Genomic DNA, 27,075 nt, shown 5'->3' with positions numbered 1-27,075 from the left:
TCACCATCTCAAGACTCAGACACTTTTTTCTGTTAATTTTTAAATGCTATATATTCCTCCTTTGAAAAGATTTTTATAATTTTGTTCCTTTTCATTCCTTCTATGACCATCCTATGACTATATAGACTTTCATCACCTCATACCTGAATTATTTCAATAGATATCTAGGATTTTGTTGCCATTTTCATTCCTTGATGCTTTTGTTTTTCCTTATCCCTATTTGGACTCTTGTCTGCCCCAGCCCTGAAAAGAAAACTGGCCATTACCACCTGGGGCTGTAGTCTTCACCCTCTGGTAATCTTCTTAAGTTGCAATCTAGTACAATTACTCAAGAGCCCCCATCTGATATGGTCAGTTAGCTTGATTAACTTTCAGTTGGGGATATTTACTAAGATGATATAACACAAGCAACTGATAAAAGAGCAACTGCTCTTCAAATCTAGAAAGATTCTCCTACTTACACAAAGCATCTATAGAGAAAGTTGGATCAAGTTTAGAGGGCACAGGTAGCCAAAGGGTAATGCCACTCCAAATTATTTAATTCAATAAATCCATTGCCTGGATCAAAGATAGTTGTGTTCTTCCCAATTCCTGCCCTTACACAGACAAATAGGTAGTACAGTGGATAGAATCAAATCCAGGGTCATCTATCTTCTAGTTGTGTGACTCTGGGCAAGAACTTAACCTTGTTTGTCTCAATTTCTTCAGTTCTAAAATGCAGATAATAACAACACTGACATTACAGAGTTACTATGAGCATCAAATGAAATAATATCTGTAAAGTGCTTAGCATGGTTCCTGGCACACAGTAAGTGATATATAAGTGATATATATATATATATATATATATATATATATATATATATATATATATATATATATCAACATAGCAAGAGAATATGTTAAATTTCTCTAATAGTAAAAGAATAACTTTTATTAGAGAAATTTAACATATTCTCTTGATCACCCTAATTTTCTAGTTCCTCAACTTATTCACTTTTCATGACCTCTAGCCTATCTCAGCTAAATATCAAGATCTTGATCTTCCCATTACCAACAAGTATTCCATTTCCATGTTCATGAACCCTGAAGTTCCCTTATCTGACCATAACCCTTTGTCATTCCACTTCTTCCCTTGCCTTGCAATCCCTAACCATGTCTTCATTCTGTACCTCAGTTCTTTCTCGTGCCATCACCCCTGCACTGGCTATATTTTATTTTACCCCTTTATGAAACACTTCACTTCTACATTGTTCTCTTAAGTACCTTGCCCCTTCTCCTATTACTCCTCTTTCCTGCCAAGTTTCAATCTTGTATTATTTCTGATATCCACTGCTTTCATTTCTACTCATGTGTTGCTGAGTGAAGATGTAGGAAATCACAGACTTGTACTGACTAGAGCTACAAAAAACTTATTATATATATATATAATCTCAATTGGGCTGCCACTACAAGGCAATTCCTATGTATCTTCCTATTTGGCTAACTATTTCCCTCCTCCTCTCAGGTTTTCCAAAGCTATTCACCCTACCTGAAGCCTTCCAGAGCTTCCACTCCCCTCACTCATCCAGATGAGAATCCTACTTAATATTGCACTGAAAAATCTGAGGCCATTTAACAAGTCTCCTTTCCTCCAATCCTCCTTATTTTATATCTCTAAGACATCTTCTGCTACTCTCTCCTCTCCTCTTTCATATAAATAGGTAAGATTTTCCTTGCTAAGGCAAAACCCTTTACATATTCAAAAGATACCATCCCATCCCATCTTCTTTAGCAGATTACCCCTTCTATCATTCCTACTTTCATATATCTTTATTTTCTCCCTCTCTAAGAATTACCTGTCTGCTGCCAACAAACATGTCTCCCCAATCCTCAAAAATTCTTCACTTGACCCATTCATTCTCACTATTACTCCATATCTCACTTACCATTTATAGCTAAACTCCTTGAAAAAGGCCATCTACAATTGATGCATCTACTTTTTCTCCAACTTTTTTCTTAGCTTTCTACAAGTTGTCTTCTAGTTTCAGAATTCAACTAAAACCAGTCTCCACATGTATCAAAGATCTCTTAATTTTGCCAAATCTAATAGCCTTTTCTCAATCCCCAATCTTCTTGACCTTATAGCATTTTGACAATGATGACCATCCTCTTTTCCTTGATAGTCTCTTTTCTTTTGGTTTTAGTGACCTATTCTAGCCTGATTTTCCTTTTGCCTTTCTGACTAGTCCTCAGTTTTCTTGATGGATATTTTATCCAGGCATTGTCCACTAAGGGGGGGGGGGTGTCCCCCAAGACTCTGTCCTGGTTCCTCTTCTCTTCTTCCTCCAAAGCATTTCACTTGGTGGTCTCATCAGCTTCCTGGGATTCAATTATCATTTCTGTGTTAATGATTCTTAAATCTCCTTATTGACCTTTCTGCTGGTCTCTAGTCTCACATCTCCAATTGCCTACTGGAATATTGAACTGCATGTCTCATAAACATCTTGAACTCAAAACATCCCAAAATGAGTTCATTAATCCTCCTCCCAGCCTTTTCCTTTTCTAAACTTTCCTATTACTGCCAAGGGTACCACCATTCTCCTAGTCGTCGGGGTTCAAAACCAAGATGTCATCCTCAACTCTTCACTCTCTCACAACCATATCCAATCTGTTACCAAGTCCTATTGACTTTTCCCTAGTAAAATCTCTCATGTTTATGTTCCTTTTCTCTCCTGACACTGTCACCAACCTAATGCAGACCCTCATCACCTCAAACCTGATCTATTGCAATGGTCTGTTGATTGGACTCCTTACCTCAGACTCTCCCAAATCTACTCCATTCCCTACTCTGCTGTCAAACTGATCTTCCTAGAGATTTGAACATGCTGTCCCCATCCTCTCATTCAATTAACTCCTTATAATTCCCAGGATCAAATAGAAAAGCTTTGGTTTGCTATTTAAAGTCCTTTATAGCCTGACCCTCTTCTACTTTTCCCATCTTGGACTTATTCACTCTTCAGTACTTCACAGGTACCCTGTGATCAAGTGATGTTGACTTCCTTTCTGTTCTTTAGACAAGACTCTCCATTTCCCAACTCTGGGTAATACCACTGGGTTTCCTCCATACCTGCTATTTCCCCCCTCTTCATGACTAACTCCTGATTTCCTTCAAATCCCACTTTAGAAAAAGAAGTCTTTTCCAATCTCCCTAATGCTAGTGTCTTCTCATTGTTGATTGTTTCCAATTATGTGACATAGATCTTGTTTAGCTATCTGTATGTTGTCTCACCTATTACACTACAAATTCCTTGAGAGCAATAACCATCGTTTTTCCTTTTTTTGTATTCCCAGCTCTTAGTAGAGTGTCTGGTACATATTAAGAACTTAATAAATATTTATTGACTGGCTGCTTCACAGTTCCAGGTTATTAGAGTCCTTAGTGTACTTGGTAAAATCTTCTTTAGTAGAATCATCACGACACTTTCCTTTAATGTTTACCATTCTGAGTTGATCTGAGGGTTACTGTCTTTGTAGAGTCCCAAATCCATCTTTCTTCATTATGACTAGTTGTTTTAGAAGCCCTGTAACTGAGGCTGATGAGAAGTCCAGGTTGACAACCAACTGAATTGCACAAACACACTCTCTGGTCAAGGAGAAAGGAGGAGCCTGACTTTGGGCTAGAGCTGCTCCACTACAAGGCTAGATTCTGATCTGGCTTGTTGTTTTATCCAAGGGCCACTTGGACGTGATTAATTCTCTTCAATTGAATTCAAGGCCTTTTCTGCATGCCTCTTCTGCTTGCATGCAATTCCCACCTAGTTTCTACCTTTCATTGACAGACTGATTCGATTGAGGTATCTAGGAATTGCTTACATCTAGTTTGTAATTTTGATCCTGTGACTAGATCAAAGTCAATTTCTCACCTGATAATAATGTTGAGTTGGAGACTCTTGTTAGTTACATTCATTGGGATTTACGGGTGTTGAACACCTTTCTTACATTTTGAAAAATCCAGAAATTATTATTACCCTAAAAAGGTGGTCAGTGAATATCAATAACTACCAAGCCATATGCCTACTCTCTACCTCTTTAAATTTTTATGAAATTATCCTCATACCCATCAAAGTCATTCATTATGGTTTTATTTGAAGGGAACAGGCAGGCTTTCATAAGTGATATTCCACAGTTGGCCATATCTTTGCCATTACACAATTGGCTAAGAGAGGTAGAGAATACAAGAACTCCCTGTACTTATTATTTCTAGAAGTACTTGATCCTGCAGAACAAGGTACAGTCTTAAAGGCTCTCCTCCAGCAAGGCATCTCACACACACACACGTAAAAATTAAATACAGTTCTTTGAACCATATCCCAATAGTGATACCTTTGAAAATGCTCTGTTACTTTCAAGTGGGACAGAAAGTATAACCTCAACAATGGTTTTCATGAATGTCATATAAATTATCTAGGTGTTTATTGCTGTCTGTACATTTGGAAAGGCATCAAGAGAAGCCCAAGACAAAACTGAGTTTTAACATGAAAGAATGTATACATTGGCCAGTTTCAAGCAACCCCTCCTTCCCGTGAGACCCCACCTTCCCAGAACAGTACCGAGAACTTGAAAGTGGGCAGCACAATTTAATCTGAAGTTAATTGGATCAGCCAGCTCACTGAAACAAATAGCCCTGATATCTTTTCATACCTTCTTCACCTGTCTCTTTTTGTCCTGAACTGCTATATGAAGTATGACAAGTTAATCATTACACCTATTAGCCTCATTTAAGATTAAAGATGGATGATGTGCAGTTCCAAAAATTACAACCATGATTTCTGCCTTCTAACAGTCTAGAAATTTACCATTAAAAGCATTAAAATTCAGCTGTTTTCCATATTGTTTTCTCTATTTCTGGAAAATATAGTTTCATTTTCACATGAAAACAGAACAACTGCGCCTCAGTTAAAATGAATGTTTCTATGATATCCCTCTAGTTCATTCACAGATCGAAAATGTAGACATTTGTTGTTGCCTTCTTTTGCCTCCCATCTCTGATCTCTCCTTCTTGTTGCCCTGGCTGCTGTCCTTCCATCTTTAATTGTGGTAACAAGGCTGTTTATGACTAAGCAAGCAAAAATCCTTAAAATAGGGCCTTGAGCTCTCTTGATAAAGCATGCTGCCAAAGACTTACAAATAAATAATCAGTAGGATACTGAGAGCAAAGTGACACGAATCTCTCTAGCCCTTAACCAGAGATGATGCTTGGCAAAGGCTTTTCAGGAAAGGGGAACTAAAATGGTGAAGTTGTAGGCATAAAAATGCTGGAAGGAAGGGGGCAGCTGGGTAGCTCAGTGGATTGAGAGTCAGGCCTACAAATGGGAGGTCCTGGGTTCAAATGTGACCTTAGACACTTCCCAGCTGTGTGACCCTGGGCAAGTCACTTAACCCCCATTGCCTAGCCCTTACCACTCTTCTGCCTTGGAACCAATACACAGTATTGATTCCAAGACGGAAGGTAAGATTTAAAAAAAAATGCTGAAACAAAAAGCAGAGGTCAATTGAGATTTTCTCAGAACTTCCTCTTTTTAATATAGGGCCAGTAGAAGTAAAGACTGTGATTTTGTGGAACTTTGGACAGGTTTTTTTTTTTCATGGGAAAGTGTAGCCTGAAGTTATGACAATCTGTTAAAAAAACCTAGTTGTCTGATTAAAACCACTGCCCTGGGTAGCAAGAGCTTATGTTCCAAATTGACCAAAGGAAGGGAAAATATCAGAGCTCTTAAAGTAACTATCACATATTTCTCCTTAATATAATGCCTTAATTCAATATATTAAGATTCTATAATCATTTCCTAGCTGGGTGACCCTGGGCAAGTCACTTAACCCTCATTACCTAGCCCTTACTGCTCTTCTGCCTTGGAAACAATATATAGTATTGATTCTAAGACAGAAGGTAAGGGTTTGTTTTTTTTTTCATCTTTAACAACCACAACAAAAGGAATCTATAACTCCATTCCCATTGGGTTTCTCTTCCTCTTACTTCCTGTGTGACCTTGGATTCATTATTTAATCCTTGTAGGTCTCCTTTTCCTCATCTGTCCTATGAGAGCGTTGGACAAGTTAACTTCTTAAGTTCTTTCTGGCTTTAAATTTATGGTCCCATGATCCCTTCACCAAGGTCAACAAGATTACAAAAATCAGGTCTCTGTAAACTGTCTTCTTGAATTGCTTTGGCTGATAATGGTATTATCTGGTGGCCAACTTTATAGTAATGAGCCTCTCACCACTAATCATACTGACCTTTGGACAACACACACATTGTCTCTTGCCAGGTCTATAGGCAAAACCTTTCCTGTTTGATAGGCTCCACCAGAGCTTGTTCTTCCCTGTGACAGTCATCAGGACACAAATGTAAGTCTACACTACAATGAGACATAAAGCAAAACTTCAGTGGCATTAATCTAGTTTAAATACCTTTTAAGAGTGCAATAAAGTTAGCTATAATTGTTTGCACATTGTTTTTCTTCATTAGATTAAGAGTTCCTTCAGGGAAGAGACTAGTTTTGTTTTTTGTCGTATTCCCAATGTTTATAACAGTGACTGGAACCTAGCACTGTGTTTAAGGAAATGATTTAACCTGGCAATTTCAGGCACACTGGCAAATCAATGATGGAAGATACTTTGATTAGACCAGCCTTTCAATAACCCATAGGTCAAATCAATCATACCATTCGGATTTAATAAAAATGTATTAATCCCCTACAATGCACCAGGCATGTGCTAGGTGCTGGAGATATAATGAGAAAACACAAACAACCTTTGTTCACTACTTGTTTACCTCTCACCTGGCGTATTATAATAACTTCTTTTTTAAAAAATAGCCTTTATTATGTATTAGTTCTAAGACAGAAGAGCATCAAAGGCTAGGCATTGGGGGATAAGTGACTTGCCCAGGGTCAAGCTAGGAAGTATATGAGGTTAGATTTTAACCCAAAACATTCCATCTCCAAGCCTAGTACTCTATCTACTGAGTTACCTAGCTGCCCCAACACTAATTTCTTAATTGATCTCTCTGAATCTAGTCCTTCCCCTCTTTAGTTCATCTTACATATGTCATACCACTTTACTTTTTGGGGAACTTCCATTGCTCTCAATTGCCAATATAGACTCCAATGTTTGATGTTTAAAGTCCTTCACAATCTGATTTTAGCCTAGTTGTCTAGGAATATTGCATATTCTTTCTTCTCGTGTGTTGTCTGATTTGCTTTTATCTGAACAAGATATTCTATTTCCCATTTAGATACCTTTGTAAAAGCTGCCTCTCCAAGCCTGGAATGTTCTCTCTCTTCACATCTATATCTTAGAATCCCAAGCTCATTTTAAGACTGAGCTCAAGAGTCATCTTCTTTTTTTCCTTGTCTGACTCTTTTTTTAATTCTTTTTTTTAAATTTTTAAACATTATTTTATTTGGTCGTTTTCATACATTATTCACTGGAAACAAAGATCGTTTTCTTTTCCTCCCCCCCCCCCCCCCGCCTTTCCCTCTCCCATAGCCGACGCATGATTCCACTGGTTATCACATGTGTTCTTGACTCGAACCCATTTCCCTGTTGTTGGAATTTGAAATAGAAAGGATTCATAGAACACCTTCTATACTAAATCCCCAAAAGACAACCCCTAGGAATGTAATTGCCAAATTCAAGAGCTTCCAAGAAAAGGAGAAAATCCTACAAGAAGCCAAGAAGAGGAGCTTCAGATATAGGGGGGCTCCCATAAGGATCACACACGACTTAGCGGCTAACACACTAAGAGACCGCAAAGCATGGAACACGATATTTAGAAAGGCAAGAGAGCTGGGTTTCCAACCAAGAATCAACTACCCAGCAAAACTGACTATATACTTCCAGGGGAAAGTATGGGCATTCAACAAAATAGAAGATTTCCAAGCATTTGCTAAGAAAAGACCAGAGCTCTGTGGAAAGTTCGATATCCAAGCACAGAAAGCAAGAGAAACATGAAAAGGTAAATATGAAAGAAAGGGAAAAGGAGATAAATCTTTTTTTTTTTGTTTTCCTAGTTATTACAAGTTGGTTGGTAGCACAATAGCCAGAGCACCAGATCTGGAATCAGGAAAACCCAAGTTCAAATCTTACCTTGAACACTTACAAGCTGTGTGATATTCAGTAAACCATTTAACTCTGTGTGCCTCAGTTTCCTCATCTGTAAAATGAGCTGCAGAAGGAAATGGCCAACCACTCTAATATAATTGCTAAGAAAATCCCTAATGGGATGATGAAGAATTGGGCATGACTGAACAAGTAGTTGGTATGGTGAACAAAATCACACAAATCCCCAAAACCTTATGAGAAGATTAATACTCCATCAGCCTAATCTAGTCAATCTGCAGAGTGGAGAAGAAGCCCCTTCAGGACAGAATAACCCAATAAGGTTCAATGGAAGGAAAACCTCAACTCCAAATTCAATCATAATCATGAACATGATCATCAACATCAAAAATTCCCCCAAATAATCAGAGGAGCAAGATTACAGACAGTGATGGGGGGGGGGGCACGTGGAGAAGGCAAAAATAGGAATAAATAGTAGAAAAAGAAAAAAGAAAATATAATCAACAGCTTCTATCCACATAATGAACAAAGAGCAAATGGAACAGAGGAGGATTAAGGAAAACCAAGCAAAAGCATAGAAACTCCAGGAAATTGGATTCAGTCTTTGGAAGAACTCAAAACATAATTCAAAAAACAATTAAAAGAGACTGAAGACCATTGGGGAAAGAACTTAAAAACAAAAATAAGTTATCTGGAAATAGAGACACATAAACCAAAACAAGAAAACCGTGTCTTGAAAGCCAGAATTGACCAGCTTAAAAATGAGGCAAAGAAAGTTAAAGATGACCTACAAAGAAAAACAGACCTGAAAAAGAAAGATAACAAAAATCCAAGGATGAAATTCAGTCTTTAAAAATTAGAATCCAATTACTAGAAGCAAATGACTTCACAAGGCAGCAAGAGTCTATAAAACAAAATCAAAAGAATGAAAAAATTGAGAAAAATATGATACACTTCACTGATAAAACTATAGACCTGGAAAATAGATGCAGAAGAGACAATTTAAGAATTATTGAACTACCAGAAAATCATAATAAAAGAAAAGGCCTGGACATCATTCTACAGGAAATTATTCAAGAAAACTGTCCCAATATTCTTGAACAAGAAGAAAAAGTGGAGATTGAAAGGATCCACAGATTACCTCCTGCATTTAATCCCCAATTGACAATGTCCAGGAATGTTATAGCCAAATTCAAGAACTACCAGATCAAGGAAAAGATACTACAAGCTGCTAAAAAGAAACCATTCAGATATCATGGAACCACAGTTAGGATAACACAGGACCTGGCAGCATTCACACTGAAGGATCAGAAGGCATGGAATATGATATTCCAGAATGCAAGGAAACTGGGTTTACAACCAAGAATCAATTACCCAGCAAAATTGAATATATTCTTTCAGGGAAAAAGTATGACCATTTAACAAAATAGAAAACTTCAAAACATTCCTAAAGAAAAGACCTGACTTAAACAGGAAATTTGATGCCCAAACACAGAACTCAAGAGAAACACCAAAAGGTAGTTAAGAAAGGGGGGGGGGGGGGGGAACACGGCCCAATAAATTCAAATGATTTGTATTCTTATAAGAAAAAAATAGTAATTTTTAAAGATTGTTATTTTTAGCTAGAAGTATACTTAGAGGAAAGTGACAAACTGTATAAGATGAAATGTATATATGTATATGTATATATATATATATATATATATATAAACTAGGCATAAAAAAGAGGATAATACTAAGAGAAATAGGAAAAGAAATAAAACAGGGTAATTTTATATTAAATAAAGAAGCCCATGGTGGGGGGTTGGGGTGAAAAAGACCAATACAATGGAAGGGTGAAAGAGGTTGGTGATAGTCTCCAAGAAAATTTTAATCATTACAGTGGGAAGGGTCAGAAATGTTCAAATGGAAAGAAAACCTACAACTCCAAATTCAATCATCATCATCATCATCATCATCAACATCAACATCATCAACAACATCACCATCATCAACAACATCATGAACGTCAACATCAACATTAACAACAACATCATCAACATCAATGTTATCAACATCATTATCAACAACATCAACATCTAACTATCCATCTTTTCCTGGCCCAGGAAAGATTTTTGCTGGGTGGCCTAATCTAATAGCATACTATGGAGAATAGTGAATGAGAACCAAAAGACCTAACTCAAGGCTTGAGTGCCACTATGTGTCCTTTAGGGGTAAAGAGAAAATGTTCTTTTTCCTGGTCTCAGTTTCTTCATTCATGTATGAGTGAAGCTTACCTGGACTCTGCATTAATTTAATCAATTAAATCAAAGAATAAACCTGGTGTAAACAAGAAAAAAAAAGACTTATGGGAAGTGATAAAAAGTGAAGTGAAGTGAGCAGGACCAGAAAAAAGTTATACACAGTAACAGCAATAAAATATGATGATCAACTGTGAATAACTTAACTGCAAGAATCCAGGACAACCACAAGGAATTCATGAGGAAAAAGACTATCCATGGCCATAGAAGGAACCAACAAAGAGATTGAATGCAGATAGAAATGTGCAATTCTTCACTTTTTTCCTCTATGAATTTTTCTCTAGTGTAAGTGATGTGTTTTCTTTCAAAATATGATGAACTTGAAAATATGTATAATATGATAACACTTATAAAACTTATATTTCTTGCCTTCTTGGAGAGAGAAGGTTGGTGGGAGAGAAGAAAAGATAGATTGCAAAATGTCAGAAAGCAATTATTAAAAGTTGTATCAAAATATAATCTGGAAAAAATGTAAAAACAGGTAATTTGTAGTCACCTATCAATCGCTTTGTATTTTTTTGTGTGAATATTCTTAATTTACTTACCCACAAACATATGGTATCTGCCAGTATAATGGAAGTCACTTGAAGGCAGAGGCTGCTTGGTTTTGTATTTGTATCCTCAGCATCTACCATACTGCCTGTCTCATAGTAGGTTTGCAATAAATGTTAATTGATTGAATGATTGACTTACTCACTTAACAAATATTTATTAATCACCTACAGAAATCCCAAGGAACACAGGGGTTCTTTTTTTTTAAACCCTTGCTTTACATCTTAGAATCCATACTAAGTATTGGTTCCAAGGCAGAAGAGTGGTAAGGGTTAGACAATTGGGCTTAAGCAACTTTCCCAGGGTTACATAGCTAGGAAGTGTCTGAGGCCATATTTGAACCCAGGATCATCCATGTCAATGTCTAGCTCTCAATCCACTGAGCCATGTAGCCACCTTTGAGCTCAGGGATGCTTAATTTTTTCAGTATCATGGACCCCTTTGGTAGTCTAGTGAAGCATTATGGACCCCTTCTCAGAATAATGTTTTTAAATGCATAGAATAAAGCACATTTGGATTATAAGGCAAACCAATTAAATTTAAATATACATATGCTTATATATATATATATGAATATTTTTTAAAAAGCAAATTTAAACATCTCATGTTAAGAATCCCTGATTTAGTAGCAGGATAAGAAGGCCATCATTTGATGAATGGAAAATTGGATCCCCATTAGTACCAAGCCCATGGATGGCACCCTTCCCCCAGAGCTTTGCAGCTTTGTCTTGGCTCTGGCTGCAGAGCTTGCCTTGAAATCTGTAGTTATGCTTGCATTCTCTCTCTAACCTTGGCCAGTTCCCTCACCGTACCTCCATGTCTCCTCTCAGAACAGAACATAATAAAATTTGGCATCTACCTCCCGAGGTTTATGTTTATAAAGCATTTGGGGCTCTCCAGAGAAAAGGCATTGTGTCAATAAAAAACAGTCAGCAGCACTGTTAACTGACCTTCTTGTCAGACCTTCCTACCCTTCTCCTTTCCTGTCCCTCTTTGCTGAATTCCTTCCCTCCTATTGTTTCAGACGCCTTTCCTAACATAAACAAGTTAGGAAGGACTGATAAGTGGACCAGACTGCGTGGGAAGCTCAGTTGCCCTGGAAAGAAAGCAAACAGAACAAGGCTCTCACTCTCAGGTCTCTATTTTAACAACAATTCTAGATCTAGACAGCTTGTCTGCTTTTATTCCTCCTATTTTCCCCATCACTCCCTTCTTCATTCCCCGGATATTCCCTCTTTCTAATCTGAACACTGTTGTCCCAGAGAACTAAGCAATTCCTAGTTCATCATTTGGATATTTAAAAAATAACTCTCCAAGGTGGGAAGTAGTCAGGGTGTCATCTGTTGTTGTTTTGGACTATCCTGTCCATGGGGTTTTCTTGGCAAAGATACTGACGTGGTTTGCCATTTCCTTCTTCAATGGAAACACTGGAGACAATTAAGACAAATAGTGATTAAGTGACTTGCCCAGGGTCATACAGCTACAAAATATCTAAGACCAAACTTGAGCTCAGATCTCCCTATCCCCAGGCCCCAGACTTTATCTACTGAGAAAACTAGCTATCATAGGGTGACATTTAGAATGCTTAAATTCATGTTATTTATTTACAAGAATGAATATGGAAATATGTTTTGCACAATAGTACATGTATAACCCAGATAGAATTACTTGCCAGCTTTGGGAGGGGGAAAGGAAAAAGGAAGGGAGACAATAGGGATCATGTGACTTTGAAAAACTTATGTGGAAATATGTTATTGCATGTAAAAAAAAATAAATTCATGTTATTTACCACTTTCAGAAATGGAAGGTAAAAGTTGGGCAAAGAACAGAGTTTATATCTGCTTTGGGGAATGAAACTAGAGTCTTACTTTAAAAAAAAAATTATTGGATCGATACCTAAAAATGAAAAGTTCAAAATTACATTTTACTAAGATATTAAGTGGCACATTGATTTTTAATGACAAAAAAAAGGTTGTCATTCAATTCATAGATTTCCCAGCCAAGACCATTCAATGGCTTAATTAGCTAGTCAAATTCTGTCAAACACTGAGAGCCTCTGTTTTCTCAGTAATTTATAAGGAGAAGTCCTTAGCTCAAATGCTTACAGGAGGCATGAATAGAAAATAGAAGATCTTGAACATTTTTATGGAGAGTGAGATGCTTATAGTGGACCACTGGCTTATTTGTGTTCTTTCCTCTTGAACTCAGCTAAGCATCATCTTAGAAGGAACAGAAGAGTAATCCAGGACAAGCATGAGCATTAAAGTAAAGGGACAAGGAATTCATGAATAGAATATAGAACAGCATTAAAGTAATTAAATTTATGTTTGGGAGTAAAGTGAAATTAGAGTAAGGATGATGCCCTCAGAGAGTACTGAGAGATGGAATGGAATTTATGATGAGAGTGAGGAATAGATTGAGACGCAACAAGGCATGATGATGCCTTGGATGCAACTGGATGAATGATGGAGATTATGGTAAAGGAATTTTGGAGTTTTTTACTTTGAATATGAAATACTAATGGATGATGACAAAATAAAAGGTGTGACCATCCCTATGTGTTGTTGAGGTAGAATGGAAGAGTAGGTCATAAGAGTTGAGGAGACTGAGGAATAGGGAAGTCAGAAAGATTGAGGAAATATCAACATAGATGCTGATGTCTTCTTTAGAAAAAAAAAAGGAAGGAGTTGTGGTAAAGAGGAAGACTGATCCAGGTACTGAAGTCCTTGGAGGAAGGAAGGAGAATGGCCTTAGGTGTCAGTAAATAACTGACACTAGGATAGAGATTGAGCAACAATAGCACACAATAGCACAACACCAGCTAGATGGAATTTGGATACTCACCCCCTTCCTCACCACTAAAAGGATCATTTTTTAAATTTATTTCTTCATTTTTTTACATTAAAATCCCCAGGTATCTCCTTCCCTTCCCTCCCCTCACTAGAAGTGTCATTTGACAAATATACATACTTATATATAATTATGTTTTGCTCGTTTCTATCTATTAGTTCTTTCTCTGGAGGTAGACATACACGAGTTATTCTTCAAACAATATTTCTGTTGCTATATATAATGTTCTCTTGGTTCTGCTCATTTTATTCTTCATAATTCCATGTATGTCTTATGTTTTCTAATCAATTTATCTACTCATCATTTCTTATAGAACAGTAGTATTCCTTCATAACCATATGATCTTCTGCTTTGAAATCATGGACTGGGTTTAATCCTCGAGGAATCTGGTCTCTAGAGAAGGGACAGGCTATTTTTCTTAAACTTTCTGGATTCTTGTTAATGTCCCCACTCTGGAGTTCCAGGGAGAGTCATGTTAAAAGGTTATATTTGGCTCACATCTGTGTCTCCCTAAGAGGAGAAAATTGAAAGACACTCAATGTACAATACACATTTAGTGAAAGACAGCTATTTCTTTCTTTCACATATAAGGAATGCTTAACACAAAGGAATTACAAGCACATATTAATAAAGTCTTAGATAAGCAGAAGAATAACTTATAGCTACAGGTTATATGTTAACAATTCTCCAAGGAGGTTGATGTTTAAAACATTAAACTCAAAGCTGTTTGTGGACTGCTGAATCAACATTTCATCTTTGACCATGTTCTTTTCTTCATCTCTGTCAAGGGCTATATCTTCTAGCAAGCCAGATCAAAAGATGGAGCTTATCTTCCTGCTGATGATCATATCCTCTTCGATGAAAAATTTTCCCTTGCTTCCAGTCATCTCTGAGAGAAACAGGTTCTTCTAATCTTTTGAACTCACAAGATTGCCTTCAAGGCTGGACACATCTTAAAGGCAAGTTTATTTATTAGGGAAGAGGAATTCCAGAGGGAACCATAGAAGGGTCAAGCAAAAGTGGAATGGGGCATGGGAAATCTAAAGCTGAAGTGGATGGGGTGAGGGAGTGGGATGGGAGACATTAAGGAAGGCTTACTGTTATGCAGCAAGAGATCAGTATCATAAGGAAGAAAATACTATTGAGTTTTCTTGCTAAAAGAGAGGCATCTGGGCAGAAAGCAAGAAGATGTGTCCTACTTGTTGGTATCAGTAGGTGATGGGAACTACTGTGATGATGGTGGTAAATGATTTTAAATGAAATATTCCACATCTGGGCTCCACTCTCAGTGATCTGGGGAGGGTGTCAGGGTCCTCCTACTGAGCTTGCTGGTCAAGGCAAACTGGTCTTTCAGCCATTACAGTAAGTCCAGTACAGTAAGTCCAGAAGCCCCTTATAATTACACAAATAGCACATGTCTTAAAATTTCAAGTTATATTCATAAATGACACTTGAACTATCAATCATGGGCATAATGAATAAAGAAGAAAAGCAATATGGCATTGTGGAAAGTGCCAACCTATGAAAGGAGAAGACCTAGTTTTAAGAATGATGCTATACTTGGCGGTGTGCGACCTTTGCACTTACCCTCTCAGTAATCTAGGCAACTTTCTAAAACTATCCATTACAGAGAAGGTGCTGAGCTGCATGGATACAAGTTTTCTCACCAAGGAATTCTCTATACCTGGTCCAGTCTCTATTCCCTAATGAAGGAAATAAGTGGTAATAGTCCTCAAAATAAAGAAAATGGGTTCAAAAAGCCAATTTCACAATTACAAAATGAGGAAGTATATGTAGGTAGTAATTAATCTGAAAAAGTTTTAGAGGCTTTAGTGACTGCAAACTCAGCATTAACAGTGTTAAATGGGAGTGGGGGAAATCAAATGCGATATTAAGCTGCATCACAAGGCATAGTGGTCTGCAAGACCACATCTCGACTACTATGTTCAGTTCAAGCATACTACATTTTAAGAAGAACATTGGTGTACTGTAGAGTTCTGGGGAAATAATGAAGAATCTAAAAATGCCATGTGAAAAAAGAAAGAGGGAATAATCATTTCTATAGCACTTGCTATGTGCCAGGCCCCATATTAAGCACTTCATAAATATTTTCTTTTTATTGTTGTGAGGTAGGTGCTGTTATTATTCCAGTTTTATAGTTGAAAAAAAAAAAACCAACAGACAAACAGAGATTAAGTAAATTGACCAGTGCCACATAGCCAGTAAATGTCTGAGGCTGGAACTGAACTCATGTCTTTCTGTTCCAGGTCCATCTCTTTATGCCAACTAGCTGGATCAGCTAGAAAAAAAAAAGTGTATTTATTCTGGAGGAAAGAAAACTTCAGCATGGCACAGTAACTGCCATCAGGAATCTGAAGAGCTGACCTACACAAGACAGATTGTATTTGTTCTGTTTAGCTCTAGTAGACAAAACTCAAAGCAATGGGTAGAAGTTATAGAAAGGCAAATTTTGATCTAGTGAAAGGAAAAAATTCTTAAGAATCAGAGATGACCAACAATGGAATGGGCTCCCTTGAAAGCTATGTTCCCCTTCGCTGGCAGTCCTTTCTAAAATTAGTTTTTTCCCTATTAAAATATTTTGTCTCCCTCCTACCTCCTCCCCATCCCCATTGGAAAACAAAAAGAAAAGAAAAACAAAACCTTCATAATAAATATGCATTGTCAAGTAGAAATTATTCCTACATTGGTCAAGTCCAAAAAAATCTTGATCTGTACTCTTGAGTCCCTCACCTCTCTGTCATGACATAAATAATATTTTTCATTATGTGTCCTTTGTCATCATAGTTGGTTGTTGCATTGATGAAAGTTCTTTTGAGTGTTTCAAAAATTGTTTTGTCTTTACTATGTTGCTATTATACAAATCATTCCCCTGGTCCTTGTCCCTTTATTGCACATCAATTCATATGAGCTTTCCCAAGTTTCTCTAAAAATCATCCCCTTCATCATTTCTTACACATACTATAATTTTGTCCTGCTACTTCCCAAAGGATGGATACTCTTATTTTCCAGTTCTTTACCAGAAAAAAGGAGCTACTAAACATAGTAGAGTACTTTCAGATCTCCTCCATTTTTTGGTATCCATGAATAAAAAGGTATGTCCATTTGAATAATTTTTTGGACATAGTTCAAATTTGTTTTCAGATTGGCTGGACCATTTCACAGCTCCTCCAAAAGTCCATCAACAAACTTATTTTCTCCTAATCCCACCAACATTTTCCTTTATTGTCAGTCTTGTCAATCTGATAAGTAAGAGGAAGAACCTCAAATTTGCTTTAATGGACATTTCTCTCTTTTAGTGATTAGGAACAATTTTTATATGCTATTTCTAGTTTGGATTTCTTCCTTGGAAAATTACCTGTTCATATCCTTTGACCATCTACTGATTGGGGAATGTCTCTTACTCTTACAAATTTGAATCAGTTCCCGAAATATCTTTAATATGAGACCTTATTCCCCCCAGTGAGTTGCTTCCCTTTGACTTTTAACTATAGTGATTTTCTGCAAAAAAAAAATGTTAATTATATACAATCAAAATTTCATACTTTATATTCTGTATTATTTCTTTGGTCTCTCACTGAATATCTTCAGGCAAAGGCTAGATAACCATTTATTAGGTATGTTGTAGAAGGGATTGTATGTCAGGCATGGCTTCTAAAATTTTTCTTAATGCTATGATTCAGTGAACATTAATAATAACAGGTGACCTCTCAGATTAGCTAATATGACAGAAAGATAAAATGATAAATGTTGGAGGGAATGTGGGAAAATTGGGACATTAATACACTAGTAATTTGATCCACCCATCTGGAGAGCAATTTGGAACTAAAGTTAAAGGACTCTAAAATGGTGTATACCCTTTTCTCATGAACTTCTTTTAAGTAAGATACTTTTCCTCATTCTTCCTCTACCTTCCCCCTTCTCCCACTGTATCCCTCTTTCTTATCTCTTAATTTTTTGAGATCATGCCATCATAGTCAACTCACACCCATGCCCTCTAGCTATGTAGATGATAACGTTCTTAGGAGTTACAAGTATCATCTTCCCATATAGGAATGTAAACAGTTTAACCATATTAAAATTTTCTATTTCATGTTTTTTTTTATGCTTTTCTTGAGCCTTGTATTTAAATGCTGAATTTTCTATTCAGATTTGATTTTTACATCAGATATGCTTAAAAGTCCTATATTTCATTAAAATTTTATTTTTTCCCTTTAAGGATTATGCTCAGTTTTGAAGGATAGGTTATTAGTTGTAATCCTATTTTCTTTGCTTTCCAAAATATCATATCCCAATGCCTCTGTTCCTTTAACATGGAAGCTGCTAAATCTTGAGTGATTTTGATTATTTATCCATAATATTTAAATTGTTTCTTTTGGGCAGCTTGAAAAATGTCTTCCTAGACCTTGGAGCTTTGGAATCTGGCTATAGTATTCTTTCAATTCCTATTTTACCTTTTGGTTCTAGCATATCAGGGAAGTTTTCATTTATAATTTCTTAAAATATGATGTCTAAGCTCTTTTTTTGAACATGGCTTTCAGGTAATAATCTAGGCAATAATCTATAATTATCTGTCCTCAATCTACTTTTTAGGTCAGTTATTTTTCTGATGGGGTATTTCACATTTTCTTCTATTTCTTCATTCTTTTGGCTTTGTTTGATTGTTCCTTAAGGTCTCATGGAGTCATTAGATTACATTTGTCTAGTTATATTTTTTAAGAAATTATTTTCTTCAGTAAACTTTTTTGCCTCTTTTACCATCTGGCTAATTCTGTTTTGTAAGGTGTTATTTTCTTCAGTATTTTTTGTATCTTTTTTACTAATCTTTTGACTCTTATTATGATTTCCTTATATTTCTCTCATTTCTTTTCCCAATTTTCCATCAAAATCTTTTATTTGATTTAAAAAATCTTATTAAAGCTCTTCCATTTTGGGCTTATGTTCAATTTACAATTTTTTTAAATTTGAAGCTTTGCTTATAATTGTTTTGATGTCATTGATTTTTGAGTTTTGTCTTGATCTTCTCTGTCACCATATTAGTTTTTTAAGTTCAGAGGTTGTGTTGTTGTTTGCTTATTTTCCAGTCTATTTCTTAGCTTCTACCTTTATGTTAAAGTTGGTTTCTGCTGCTGGGTTAGGGGTGGGGAGCACTCTTCTTGGCTTTAAGTTTTCTGTGCTCCTGCTTTTAGAGCTAATTCTAGGGCTCTGTAAGATTTTGATACTTTCAAGGTGTTGTGAACCAAGTGTAGAGGCGGTCACTGCTTTCTTGGTCTGTGCTCTAATCTTAACCCTAGAGGATATCTTGCTCCCTGGTTTTCACAAGTGCTAGCATTCCTCTTAGTCCTGCAACTGTGACCAGGTCTTCTGTCCCCTTGTGAGCTCTCCCAAATACTTTTACCTGCTCTAGAACTGTGACTAGGACCCCTATTATCCTGTAGCTACAAGTGCAAGTGGACCCTGGAACTGCAAAAATGTCTTCTATGCAACTAAAGCTGGAATCACTCTAGAGTCCCTGCTCCCTTGAAAGTAACTAAAAATGCTCTTCTCTTCCCCAAAACTGTGAACAGGAACCCTGCTGCCCTGAGACAACAGGCACAAGGGCTTCCCTTTGTCCTGAAATTATTCCCTAGAATTCTGACCCAGAATTAAAGCAGAAACCCAACCCCAGTGCCAGAAAAGGATCTCTTTGGCCACAAAAATAACCACTCCCTGGACATTTGTCTGGTCCCCTTCTTGTCTCTCAAACAAGAGATGTTAAAAGTGGATGCTACTGTTACAACTACCTTCAAGGCTTAGCACTAGTGTTGTTGCTGCATGTGCCAGCCTTACCCTGGTGTTACAGAGCTCTCCTTCCAATCTTTGAAGTTGTTTTGGGCAGGAAACATTTATCACTCCAACCTTTCATGGGCTTTGCCACTCCAGAATTCTATTTGAGGCATTATATTAAAGTTGTTTGGAAGGGAATGTTGGGAAAGATCAGCTAAGTTTCTGCCTCTTCTCCACCATCTTGACACTCCAAACCCACTAGTTTTTACCAGTTTTAAGCCTGTTGACTTCAGAAACTCATGAAGAATATCTACTATACCAAGTATTGCATTTATGAGAAGAGTACCCAACCCAATGAAATAATAGACTTCTGAAATATTAAAGGAAGTTGGAATGTTTTTTATTATTCTTTTGTAATAAATTCTTCTCTTCCTTTTCCATAAATCTTATAATCAAAGGATCACAAGAATTTGAAACTGGGGGGACTTTAGAAGTCATCTCATTGAAGCACCTAGGTGGCTCAGTGGCTGGAGACAGGAGGTCCTGGGTTCAAATTTGGTCTCAGACACTTCATAGTTGTATAACCCTGGGCAAGTCACTTAATCCTTGCCTAATCCTTACATCTCTTCAACCTTGGAATCCATACTTAGTACTGATTCTAAGACAGAAAGTAAGGATTAAAAAAAAAAAACCACCTCATTAAATCCCTTCATTTTTTCCCCTAGACTTCTTGTTTTTTTAATTGTCATCTCTTTTTTTTCCCATATCACCTTCATTTTTGAATAAATCTCAATTTCCCTCCTTAGAAAAGCATTCTTTTAAATAAAGAATTTTTTAAAAGCTGTTCAGCAAAACCAATCAAATACATCAACAAATCGGTGATGATCTGCCATATTCCACACCTATACTTATGCCAAAGAAGGGAAGGAGGTACATCTTCTCAGCCCTCTCCTTATTGCCATCCAGAAGTCTCGCCTCACCCTGTCCTCGCTCAGAGGCTGTGGCATAGCCAGAAGTTAGCATTTGCAGAACACTTTTGGGTTTTCAAAGTGCTTTACAAATATTATCTCACTGAACCAAGGCTGGTTCAATAACTTGTAGGACTCAATATAAAAACAACAACCCAAACAGTAAGAGACAGTCGGTCAGTAGACAGTTCCCCAGTCAAATGAAGTATTCTAGCCAAGACCAGAAGACCAACATCATGAAAAGCATGAAGTCTGTTTCAGATATGGGTCAAAGTAGTCAATCTATGAATTTTCTTCCAATGCTAAGATTCTATATGAAGGATTAGGAAGAACTTAATTGGATAGTGCAAACAAGTTTTAATATCATGAAAATATATAATAAGAAGCTAACATATATATAGTGCTTTAAAGTTTGCAAAGTTTTATAAATTTGATCTCATTTTATCCTTACTACAATCCTGGGAGGCAGATGCTATTATTATAACCATCCTACAGATGAGGAGGCACAGAGTCAGAAAGACCTGAATTCAAATGCAGCCTAGTAAGCAGACGCTTGCCAGCTGTGTGCCCCTGAGCAAGTCACTTCATCCTGTTTCCTTCAGTTGGAGAAGGAAATCACTCCCAGTATGTATCTTTGCCAAAAACAAAATAAAACTAAACCCAAGCAAGTGGGGTTACAAAGAGGTGGATGGGACTGAGTTGACGTTACAAAATAGATGAGGAAGCAGAAGCTAATGGAGATTACAGCTCATAAGGGGTCAAGACTAAATTTGAATGTGGGTCGTCCTGACGCCATGTCTAGTGCTCTAGCCAAAGTACCACTTTGCTGCCAATATCCCATGTCCCTTTGATGCTACACGGTACTGTGTTTGTAAATGGGCACGATCGGGGATGTAGAGGGAATTTATAGAGAAGGACACTAAATGAGACCCAGGGAAGTTCAATATCTACTCAAGGCTAACAATATTCTATTTTAAACTCTGCCATGTCATCCAAATCGTAAGCAGCGAAAGCAAAAGTAGAATCTGAACTCAGGTCCAGTGTATTGCATCGCTTTCATTAGCGAGGTAGACAAACCCTATAGAATTGTTCTCTAATAACAAGAGTGTGTGTATCTTTAAGTAAGGGAACGAAGAGGGGGAAATGAGCAAAAAGGGAAACAGCTGCTTCGCTTTTGAAAAGATGTGCCAAGCTCACGTAGTTAAATTTAATAGCTGGGTGTTTTAGACCCCGAGGAACAATGTAATTTATGTCATTACTGCCACAAAGGATGACTCTTTGGTGAGGGCTTCGTTCTGGTGCCTGAAACCTTAACTCTAGTCAAGGAAGCAAGTATAAACATGAACACTGTGGGGGCTGGGAGGGAGGTTTAGTGAGATTTGGGGGGCAGGAAGGAGGGAGGCTGTTGGATAATGCCTTCCCAGATTAAAAAAAGGGAAAGCAGACCACTAATGACTGCAAACTTTTATTCTCCCACCAAGATATCTGTGCTGCTAAATGATCATTTAGATGAAAGCCTTAGTTCTAGATATTGGGACTTTAGGAAAGGGAGAAATCGAATGGGGAGACTGATATTTGTAAAAAAAAAAAACGAAAAGGAACAAAGCCAAAAAAATCACTTTCCTGACCTAGATCAACCAGGATGCAAACATGGCATATGTAAATTTTATAGACTTAAGGAATTTGCAACCTATTTCCTTGACTATTTGGTAATAAATATTTTACCCCCCCTCTCTCCTCATTCTCTCTCCCTCTCTCCCTCTCTTTTCTTCCCTTCCTCCCTCTCTCTCCACCTCTCTGTCTCTCTCTGACTCTGTCTCTGTCTGTATCTGTGCCTGTCTGTCTGTCTGTCTGTCTCTCTCTGTCTGTCTGTCTCTGTCTCTGTCTCTCTCTGTCTCTCTGTCTCTGTCTCTGTCTCTGTCTCTGTCTCTGTCTGTCTCTGTCTCTGTCTCTGTCTCTGTCTCTCTCTCTCTCTCTCTCTCTCTCTCTCTCTCTCTCTCTCTCTCTCTCTATCTATCTCCCCTTCTCTTTCCTTTCTTCCCCCATCATGTTCAGAAATCAAGTGTTGGTATCTGATATCATTTGCTTCTTTAAGACTTGAGCCACATTTTTTGCTCTACAAAAGATGACTTTTCCACGGCATCATTTATTGTAGAGGAGAGAGAAGAATTCAATTTAATTCAATAAATATTCATTAAGCTTCTACAATGTGCCTGGCTCTGTGTGAGTGCTGGGGATACAAGTAAGAGAAAAGAAAGACAGTTCCCTGGTTCTGGAGCTGCTATGGGTACTTTGAGGAAGAAGTCAGGCAACACTAGCACAAGCCCAACTTAAGAATATTTGATGATCTCATCTTGGTTAAGGATCAGCCAGCCATTAGAGTATGATTCCCGCATATAGCCTTGATCCACTCTAAAGCTATTTGTGGAAATCAGGGCCACAGGCAGAAACTAGGCAGGTGGGGACAGAAAAGATGGAATAAGTGACTCACACGAGGAAAACGTACTGGCTGACAGATTTGGGAAAGGGCTTGGCTAATTGAGGTGTGTGCCTTTTATAATCTAATAGGATAGCCACTGGCTCAAGATCTTGATTCCATTGTCGGGTCATGAAACATTTGGTGAATGCAGGGAAATATTTCAGCTCTTTTCTTTGTATTGTTATCTGAATGGCTCTTGTTAGCCTTCAAATGAAGGATAATTTGTGATTCTTGATCAGGTTTGGTGGGTAATGGGGTGGGCTTGTCTCTCTCATGTTTTTAGCTCTTTGGGACAATCTGTGCAGATAACTTCACTATAGTGTCTCTCTTGAGCTCCAGACCTGTGGTACATTGGAAAGGGATAGGTTCATACCCTACCTCTTTCACACGCTACATGACTTGGGACAAGTCAATTAACCTCTCCAGATTTCAATTTCCTTATCTATAAAGTGAAGGGGTTGGAGTCAGTGACCTCTAATGTCTCTTCCGATGCTAAATCCCAATGGACATGTTGGATATTTCAAGCTCGATGCCCCATAGGCATCTCGGACTCCGAATGTCCCCCCAAACCTGCCTTATTCCCCTGTTTCTATTGAGAGCACCACCATGCTTCCATCACTGAGGTTAGAAATCTTGGAGTCCCCTTCCACTTTCTCCTCTGAATCCAATTAGTTGTCCAGCCTTGCTGATTCTACCTCCACCATATATATCTCTTATATCTCCTTTACTAAGATGGCCAGTCCTCTACTGCAAGCCTCTTATAGCAACAGCTTCCAAAATGTTCTCCGTCTCTAGTCCCACTCCCCTGAAATCCACTGTCCATGTCGAAAGGCCAACTCAGTTCTGCCCACCCTGTTCAAAAGAAATAAAACAACCCAACTCTTGTGGCTCCCTCTAGTGTCAAAGGAAAACTCCTGTTTGGCATTTAAAACTCCTCAAAACCTGGCACCCTTCTATTTAGGATTATTATTAATTATTCCCCTTCAGACTCTCCAGCTTAGCTAAACTGGCCTTATTATTCCCACTTTATTTCCCATTTCCTTCCTTTTGCATTGGCTTTCTCCATCCCTAGAATGCAACCTCTGCTCCTCTCTGGCTCTTAAAATTCCTGTGGTCTCTTTTACAACTTGTTTTTGATCAGACATGTCTGACTTCATGACCCTATTTGGGGTTTTCTTGGCAAAGTTACTGGACTGCTTTACCTTTTCTTTCTCCAATTTAAGAAATTCCAAGATGAAGAAGTGAAGCAAATAGGGTTAAGTGAAATCACTTAAGCCCGAGGTCACACTAGTAAGTTTTGGAAACCTGATTTGAACCCAGGAAGATGAATCTAGAATCTAGAATCTTCTGATTCTAAGCCCAGTGCTCTATCCACTACACCACCTAGCTGCCCTTCATCCCTATTGCTTTTTTTTTAAGCCTTTACCTTTTGTCTTAGAACCAATACTATGTAGTGGTTCCAAGGCAGAAGATCAGTAAGGGCTAGGCAATGGGGATTAAGTGACTTGTCCAGGGACACTTGACTAAGAGGTATCTGAGGTCATCCCCCATTGTGTTTTAAGCCTTTCTTGTTCCTCTAATCTTCAAGGAGCTCCTCCTCCCAATTAATTTATATTCATTATAAAATTTTATTTATATATTGTTTTATTAATATAATATAATGTATATAATATAATACATACAAATCTATTCTATAATATATAAAAAGATTTTAATATACTTACACCTGTACAAGCTGTCACCTCTGAAAAATATAAGCTTCTTGGGATTGTTTCTTTTTTTGTTTTTGTATCCAAAGTGCCTGGCACAATTCTTGACTCATTTTAATATCTGCTGACTTAATAATAATTACAGTGCAGAAAGTGGCAATTCAAATGGGGTCTCAGTTCAATGGTGTTCTTGGTGTCTTTGCAGTAGAATTTTCTGGAAAGGGAGTGACCATCTTAGAAGGAGTCTTTTTTTTTGCCTCCAATTGTCATATGATAGAACTTCTTAATATTAGAATCTATTCTAATGTAGGTAATAGAATAGAATTCATAACAGAATAATAATAGAATAGGAAGACAATGAAGTTCTGATGTACTTAGTCCACACTTTGAAGGGTGAAAAGGTTCCATTGCTCTTGGCAGTATTAACCTTTTTGCTTCCATCAGAAAGCCAAAGGCTGCCAAAAAGGCAGATAGATTTTGGATTTCAAAGGAAATGACTTCTTCGACCTAAAAGTAGCTTCAGGATAGGCTGGGTCTGATTAGTCAGAATGACATTAGTCAGCAGAAACCATTATACCTAGAAGGCAAATAGCATTTAAAAAACTGGTTCATGGCTCATATTTCTGGAGGTAAGGAATGAGAAAGATTTCTCCCATCATCCATTTAACAAAGAAGAAACTTTTAGACAAAAATAACAGTTAATGGGAAACATTCTGGGAAGACATTTCCTAGGGGAAGGGGGAACAAATTAATGATCAATAGTTATTACTCAATTATTAAATGCAGAAGAGAGAATTGGGGGACATGTCTCGATGGAAGCCGCTTTTTCTTTGTCCTACAATGCTGAGGGCTCAGGGCTCTTTTTGCCAGTCTCTCCAAGTTTGTTGGAATTCATTGCTTTTGGATTATCTGCCTCCTCCACAGGACAACAGTGCTCTTATTGCTTGCCTAGGGAACTATTAGCTGCCAATCTGTGGTCCAGTGGGGAGAGGACGTCATTTTGACTTGGACCCTCAGAGTTATTCTTGTACTTTAATGCTCATAGTATAATGTAGGGTGGTTTGGGGGATGTATTAGATGTTTTTATTATGGGTCAGCATCAGAAGAATAAGTTTGGGAAGTCCAGCTGTGGGCTGACTGGCCCAGTCCAGGCAAAACCTGTCCTGAGGTAATAAACTGTAAAAATTAAAATGAAATCTCAATAATAATGTTATATTTTAAGAGATTTATTCATGATCATTAGAAGTCAAGGAATAAAGAAGATACAAAATAAAGACCACATGCCCATGTCTGGTTAGCCATTTTTTTAGTCAACCCCACTCACCACCATCAATGCTGATTCTATATCAGAGAAAGGAAGCCTCCAAAGCCCACGCCCTTTATCCTCTGTCTACAGGAAATACATAATGACAGGAAGTCAGTGGGCTCTTGGGATATGTAGTTCTTTTTTTGGGTTACAGATTTTCAATCATACAAAACACAGTCCAGGTAATTTTAAGAATAGATGATGGATTAATTAGTCAAGGGAAGGTGAAAAGAGGACTTGGATAAATCTAATCTAATGTAAATTACCTAAACCCCCTCCAGATCTTAATGTCCTATAACCAGGAGTCTTCTTGGATTCATACTACACTGAACTATCCAGCTGTCTAAAAACCCTAATATAAATAGACCTTCTCTACCCCAAACCAACCCTGCTTTTGGTGATATTAGAGATAGTGAGTTTGGCAGTTAGGTAGGACAGGGCCCAGGAAGAGGTCCCAGATCCAAAGGGATCCCAGACCAAATCTTACAGACAGATGCCCAGACAATTCAGGATCATACCAGGAAGCTCTGTAGATATCAATCCAGCCAGCAGGGAAGCAGGTAGGATGGAGAAGACCAGATAGAAAACGGCCAGCAAGGGAAGACAGCCAGTCCCCTCCAGATAAACCAGAGAGATAGCTCCAGTACAAGGCCCAGTTGTCTCTTAGCACCAGCTCGACTTCCCCTTAGAGAATTCCAGAACTCCCTACTCTGCTGTCCCATGCCTTTGCCCTCTGCAAACAAACACTTTCCTCCTTAACTTACCTTTTCTTTATAACAATAGGAAGAAGAGACCTAAGGGCAGAGAACTGGCCTTTTGGTAGTTAATCAGAGTTCTGGCTCCAGGGTCACTTGGTCATCATAACTAACAGCAAACAGAGGATATTTGTGCTTGCTTACTAGGGGGTGGGGGGAAAATGACCTTCCATCATGCCCATGGGCATTCTATACCCCCATTACATTAGAGATTTTACCTCTTTATTCAACAGAGATCTAAACCCATAAAAGAATTTAAGATTTGTAAA

This window comes from Monodelphis domestica, chromosome 8, assembly GCF_027887165.1.
Source record: "Monodelphis domestica isolate mMonDom1 chromosome 8, mMonDom1.pri, whole genome shotgun sequence".
Classification (NCBI taxonomy): Eukaryota; Metazoa; Chordata; class Mammalia; order Didelphimorphia; family Didelphidae; genus Monodelphis; species Monodelphis domestica.
The sequence above is the reverse complement of the archived record's forward strand: the minus strand, read 5'-3'. Positions refer to the sequence as shown.